The following is a 7,619-nucleotide window of genomic DNA, read 5'->3' as shown; positions in this document are numbered from 1 at the left end:
AAATAAAATAAAATAAAATAAAATAAAATAAAATAAAATAAAATAAAAATGTAGTAACTATGGTTAGAGCTTACAAACAAAATGGCACAGAACTTAATAGTTCTGTTCTATTGATACTGTAGTACAATTAATGCTAAAAAAAAAAAAAAAAAAAACTACTGTTGGATAACCCAGAACCAAGACAGTAGCTCAGCTACACTACAGATGAATGAAACAGACTTTGAAGAAGTTGTTTACATGATTCTCAGATGTATAACAGCAGCACCATGGACACATTGCTCTCTTTTCCTTCATCAGTATCTCTATTGCCATCCTCTGTCAATTGAAGATATCATGTTAGATATCACTTTACAAAAGCTGTTTCATTTACCAGTGCTAATAATCCTGTGGTAGTTACAATAATCTATTTTATAGATGTGAAACCTGGGGTTAAGGGAGCTTAGGTAACTTGGTTGTATTTAGGGAGGTTAAGGGAAATGTGTCTGTCTGATTCCAGAGGCTGGGCTCTTTATTCATTATGCATTGCCTCCTCTAAAACATAGCATTTTTCTCTTTATCAAGAGGCCGGCCCACACACCTGATACAGCCTTGTCATTTTTGTAGACAAGGCATTACATTTACTGTTCAAAATGAGATGCTAGGGGTGATGCCACAGACACGCTGTCTCTCTGTCTCTCCTGTTTTCTATTTGCAGTAGAGTGAGGCTTGATATCAAGGTCAGTTTTATAAATCTTCCTTATGGAGCCATACTCAGAATGTGACATTATCCAGGAGATCCACTGCACATCCTGAAGACTGGTCAAAATTAAAGCCAGGCACAAAAGACCTGAAAAGATTCTAGCATATTGGGAAGGCTGCATGTTACCATGCACTAATAAAAACTCTTCAAATTGCCGTAGAGTCACTAGGCTTTGGCAGAGTGCCTAAGGAGTTCCTAAATAAGTGAAGTATTTTGATTTTAAGTAGATAAACTCCATGCCACTCTATCATGGATATTCAGAGGCACTTTCCATACTTCCTACTTCACATACCAAATCAAATCAAACAACAAAACTGATAATCAAAGAACAAAACTGAATTAAATACATCCTCAAAGTTTACAAAAGTATAATCCCTCAAAGTGATAAAACTCTACTGATACCTTCAGTCTATATTCAATCAAAAACAATCACCAATAAAACTAAATTTAAGCCATCTGAAATGATATAACCCATGTAAAAAGAGAATTACCATTTTAATAATACTGCTTATTAATGTAATGATACTATATATTCACAGAGCATACTCACTTGTCCCCTTTGATCCTCCCAACAACTCTATGAAGTTGGAAGGGAAGGTGTTATTTTCATTTACATTATTATGTCATCTCAATTTTCATTCACATGAATACTGTTTCTAATAAATTGCAGCTAGCTTATCCATCTAGTAAACAGCAAGTGTAGGGTTCAAACTTGGGTATTCTACTGTTCTTTTAACTATACAGAAATCTTTTATTATACTTTTATTATGCTAAGAGTATAATACTATTTTCCTTCAGGAAAATAGCAGAAATTGTTGCCTACATAGGACATTAAACCCCAGGCTTAACATTTGAGAGCTGATCTGAAAGAATGGTCAAAATTGACCCATGATAGGTATCACCATTGTTTTTTAAGCAGTTTCTTTAAGCATCATCCACCAAACTTCAGGTAATTTATATTTTTCAGTCAATGATCCATTTCTTCATGTTTTAGCTCAACTGATATGTGTTTGCTTGGAACCTGTATTGCAACCTGCCTACTTAACATATTTTCCAAGTGGGGATCACAGTTAAACATTGTACATGTTCAGAAAATGAAGAAACTGATATAACTGAACATCTACCAGATTTAGCTATGTTATAGCATTTTTTGCTTAAGAATACTGTATTAAACCAGGAATTACAGGTGCAGTACAGGAATTACAATGCTGCAATTCTGATACTTTGGGAGGCCAAAGCAGGAAGGTGTCTTGAGGACAGGAGGCCAAGAACTCAGCCTTTAGAGTAAAACAACTGGGTATGAAAACCCAGTGCGGCCTTTTACTAGTTTGGGGACTTTGAGCAAATCGATGAACTTCACGAAGCCCCAGCTTCCACCTCTGTAACCTCCTCTGTAAAGTAGGAATAAGAATAATGATCCCTTGCAGCAGGTCTAAGAACTGAAGGAGAGATTTTGTTCAAAAAACATAAAAGAACCGAAGCTTACCCTTTATACACTAACGTTTTATTTTTGCCTTAGTTTTAGGAGAGGGAAATCTTTCTAAAATGCATTGCACATGACCCTGAATACTAAAACAGAGTTAGTGATCTTACCTTAATCCTTACAGATGACTCAGGCATTATTGCGAACAAGAACCCATCCTGCAATACAGCAATGTCTTGAAGTCCACTGAAACATCAAGAGTTTGTCTTTGCGGCAGGACGTGGTGGCTCACACCTGTAATCCTAACACTTTGGGAGGCTGAGGGGGGCAGATTGCCTGAGATCAGGAGTTTGAGACTAGCCTGATCAACATGGAGAAACCCTCGTCTCTACTAAAAATACAAAAATTAGCCGGGCATGGTGGCACATGCCTGTATTCCCAGCTACTCGGGTGGCTGAGGCGGGAGAATCGCTAGAACCCGGGAGGCGGAGGTTGTGGTGAGCCGAGACCGCGCTATTGCACTCTAGCCTGGACAAAAAGAATGAAACTCTGTCTCAAAAAAAAAAAAAAAAAAGAGTTTGTCCTTGCACTAAACTATGCCCAGAGAGGTACACTTTCTCGACTACTGTGTCTGCTTTCCAGTTTTTCCATCTCCCCTTCTGCTCTCATATTTCATTTGTTCCTACCTTGCCTGCTACTTCGGTTGTCCTGTGATTTGGGGAGCTCTACAAATTGCCGTAGTCACTCGGCTTTGGCAGAGTGCCTAAGGAGTTCTTAAAGAAGTGAAGTATTTTTATTTTAAGCAGAAACTCTCCACGCCATTCTACCCTCCATGCCATTGTTTGAGAGGCACTTTCCATACTTCCTACTTCTTTGACTGTGTTCCACATAGTTACTGTTGCCAAAGAAGTGTCCTATGAATAACAAAGCATGATTGAAGATAGTGTTTGAGTACCTAAAGACAGACAAAAACCTGTGCTACCCAGATTCCATGGTTGGCTGCAGTAAGAAAAAGAGCAAGCTGGGACTTTGCCTAACGCCCTGGAACCACTGGGTATTCTGAGATGCTTGGCCCCACCCTCCCCGTCCTCTACCCTAGCTCCACCTTGGGTGTTGTTGCTGAGGCCACTGCCACCTTAGGCTTCAGGGAGCTGCACAGTGTTAACCCCTCAACCCAAGACTTTATATTTGCCTTGGAGACCAATTGGAATCTCCCTCAACTCTTGTATTTTTCCTTTACTCTTCACTCTGTTCTGTGGCCCGCTTCCCAGGGCCAATGATAGTACCAAGCACAACAATGTTTTGGAATGAATGGGTGGATAGTTTCCTGGCAATCAATGCAGCCAGCTGAACTCATGACTGTCTCTTCTCTTCTCACTTAAGTCCTCATGACCCAGCTTGTTGTTATGAGTCCGTGTGGGCTTCCGTCAGCACATTAGACTGGCCAGCCCTAAATGCTGAGTGTACAGTGAAATGTTATTTATAGCACTAAAGTAGGTATTTGCCCCTATTCATTAGGCTTTCTTCTTATACTCCTAATGTATAATTGCTGCAACTTTCATTTCATTTCTAAACACTTTTCCATCAGGACTGGTTGATCTCCTTGAGTATCCTGTAAAGTAAGTTTTGATATTCACAGAGATCACAAAAAAATCTACCAATAAGTACTCATGTCAGTTTCAAAGAAGGGGCCATCAAAATTAGCTGACCACAGGATTTGTTTTGTGTACATCCTTTAGAAGAAAGCTTCCCCAGGTTACTGTTCGGGAAACAGTGCTTTTGCTTATGAAAATGGACTTGACGGTCAGCAAATATTTATTAAAAACTATTTTTTATAAACACTGTTCTAGGTGCTTGGGATACACATCAATTAATAAACGAAATTGTTCCCTTCACAGACCCTACACTCTGCCAGGGAAAGACATAAACACAAACATTTAAAATAAAATTATGATGTTAGATGATGATAAGTGCGTAGAAAAACAGAAGAGCACAGCAGAGTAAATGCTGCAGCCCATATGCTGTAGTATTTAATAGGGTGGTCAGGGTTGGCCTCATTGAGAAGGCTACATTTAATCAAAGACTGGAAGGAGGTAAAGGAGTTAACCAAATAGATTTCTAGGTAAAGAACATTCCAGAAAGAGGAACCATCTAGAGCAAAGGCCCTAAAACAGGAGCAGGCCGTCTGGCCAGTGAGGCTGGAGCAGAGTCACTGAGGAGACAGAGAAAGGAAATGAACCCAAGAGGTATGGGGAGGCAGCCCATGGGAGATTAGGGGCAATTGCAAATGCCTTGAGCTGTTCCTCTGATTGCTATGGGGAGTTATTGCTGGGATATGAGCTGAGGATTATATATTATATCTGGTTTATATATATATTTTAAATCACTGTGGCCACATGTTGAGAACAGATAATAAGGAAGACAAAGAGTGAAGCAAGGAAACCAATTAAGAGGCTATTTCAGGACTCTAGACAAGAAACTAGAGTGGGAGGAGTGGGGATGGTAACAAGAAAGAAGGTGAGAAGTGATTAGCTTCTGGCTACAAATCTTGGATGATAATGTGTCTTGATTCATTTGGGCTGCTGTGACAAAATACCTTAGACTAGGTCAGTGAGGTGGCTCATGCCTATAATCCCGGCACTTTGGGAGGCTGAGGCGGGTGGATCACTTGAGGTCAGGAGTTCGAGACCAGCCTGGCCAACATGGTGAAACCCTGTCTCTACTAAAAATACAAAATTAGCTGGGCATGGTGTTGGGCGCCTATGATCCCAGCTACTTGGGAGGCTGAGGCAGGAGAATCACTTGAGCCTGGGAGGCGCAGGTTGCAGTGAGCCAAGATCGCACCACTGCACTCCAGCCTAGGCAACAGAATGAGACTCCATCTCAAAAAAGAAAAAATATATATCTTAGACTAGGTAATTTATAAGCAGAAATTTGTTGTTCACAGTTTCGGGGCTGGAAAGTTCAAGATCAAGGTGCCAGCAGATTCAATATCTAGTGAGGCATTGCTCTCAGCTTCAAACAAGGCACCTTCTACCTGTGTCCCCACTTGTCAGGAGTGAACAAGTTCCCTTGGACCTCTTTTATTTTATTTTTTAATTTTTATTATTACCATTTTTTTTTTTTTGAAACAGGGTCTCGATCTTTCACCCAGGATGGAGTGCAGTGGCACGAGCTTAGCTCATTGCAACCTCTGCCTCCTGTGTTCAAGTGATTCTCCTGCCTCAGCCTCTTGAGCAGCTGGGATTACAGGCACCTGCCACCACACCCGGCTAATTTTTGTACTTTTTTTCTTTTCTTTTCTTTTCTTTTTTGAGACGGAGTTTCCCTCTTGTTGCCCAGGCTGGAGTACAATGGCAAGATCTCAGTTCACCGCAACCTCTGTCTCCTGGGTTCAAGTGATTCTCCCTGCCTCAGCCTCCAGAGTAGCTGGGATTACAGGCATGCGTCACCATGCCCAGCTAATTTTTGTATTTTTAATAGAGACGGGGGTTTCTCCATGTTGATCAGGCTGGTCTCAAACTCCTGACCTCAGGTGATCTGCCCCCCTCGGCCTCCTAAAGTGCTGGGATTACAATGAGCCACCGTGCCCAGTCTCAGGCCTCTTTTATAAGGGCACTAATCTCATTCATGAGGCTGGAGACCTTATGACCTAATCACCTCCCAAAAGCCCCATCTCTTAATAGTATGGTGTTGCAAATTATGTTTCAACGTAAGAATTTTGGAGGCACGCATTCAGACCGAAGCATAATGACTATGTCCGACCACACGGGAATTATTGCCAAAAATAGAACTAACCCTACCCACTTTGGACTTCTTTTATTGCTTTTTCTTTTTTTCAACCCCTGCGTGTAGCATTCAAACCTTTATTGCTTAGAGTCTTTTATTGCAAGAGAAGGTGGGGGGAGCCAACTTAATCACTTAAAAGCTTTTGAGCATTATACTTTAAAAGTTATTTCTGTTAATATTAAACACAGTAAAGGAGAATTATTTCACTTTATACCTACCAATAATTCAAGACATTTTCCAGCATATTCATTTGCTAGCATCTTTGGTTAGCATATTTATTGATTAAGTTGAAGTTGACAAAGGCATATTTTGCATACTGCTTGTGCAGACACATATGTATCCTAGATCCCACCAAAGTCACTCTGTCTTGTGGAATTCAGATAAATTAACCTAAGCCTAAGATTGCATATTGTATGCAAAGTCTTATGCCAGCTGCAAGATTTTACCAATGCCTGGGCATTTCTCTCATCTAGACCCCTGTTCCCAGTGCTTCTGGGTCCTCACCTGCTTCTCTCTTTCCCACCACCCACATTTAGCATCTGTGTGTGACCATATACTGAAGACGTAAAAGGAGCAGGGAATCCATGTTGCAGACATTCAAAAGCCTTAACATTCCTTATTGGATGTCACTATTTCTAGAAGATGCTTTGGCATCTCTTCTACTTGCAAATTTTGCACTTTCTCCTTTCTCTCTAGGTGCAGCCCCAGCTAGGTTCCTTGGTTACTCTCTCCCGCCCTATTCTTCTTCCCACTCCTCTCTGCTTTCCTGTATACCTGAATTCTTTCATGTTTAATTTAAAACTACTAACCTATCTCTTTGCCTACCAACCTCCTTAAAATTCAGCCCCTAAAGGAGCTTATTGTTTTCCTCCATAAACAAGATAGTTCTGAAAGAAATCCTACTAGTTGTGAACATTTTACATTTTCCTCCAACTGTCACACTGATGGAGCTCAGATCATATCCCAACATACAGCATCTTGGCATTTGAGAAAATGACAGAGGCAGAAGGTCACTCTCACTTTCCCTTCACCTTTCTTTGCTGAAGCAGGTCATAAAACCCTGATTCAAGAGGTAAAACCCCTCATTCAAGAGGTCCCCTCCCTGAACCTGGGAGAAGACACAGGGACACAGAGAGGAATCTGAACATGCATACCTTGCTAAGTTCCCCGAGTTTATTTCCATGAGATCAGATCCCCTTTGACCAATCACACTTCCACAGGACTATCCACTTCATCAAGTCTAAGCATAAAAACACACAGGTTTCCCTGTGTCTTTGGGTCTTTATTTCTTAAGGCTCCTGTGTCATGTATAACTTACATTAAATAAATGCAGATGCTTTTCTCCTGTTGATCTGTCTGTTGTTATAAATGCCTCAGCCATGAACCTAGTAATGAGTGAGGAAAATAAATCCTTCCTCCCCTACAATGCCTATAAACCCAAACTTCCTGGGCTACAGCGTTCATGTGTGTAAAATAACACTGCCCCATGAACTTTGTAGATTTTTTTTTAGTGAGAGATATCTCATATGTATAAGTGTAATAATATATATAATTTAAATAAAAATGGACTATTAGCTTAATAGATTCAGTAGATTTTTTAAAACTTTAGCGAGGGACATATCATATGTATAAGTATAATAATATATATAATTTAAACAAAATAGTCTA

This window comes from Rhinopithecus bieti, unplaced genomic scaffold, assembly GCF_001698545.2.
Source record: "Rhinopithecus bieti isolate Rb0 unplaced genomic scaffold, ASM169854v2 scaffold_62795, whole genome shotgun sequence".
In the NCBI taxonomy this organism is placed as follows: Eukaryota; Metazoa; Chordata; class Mammalia; order Primates; family Cercopithecidae; genus Rhinopithecus; species Rhinopithecus bieti.
Note: the sequence above shows the minus strand (reverse complement) of the source record.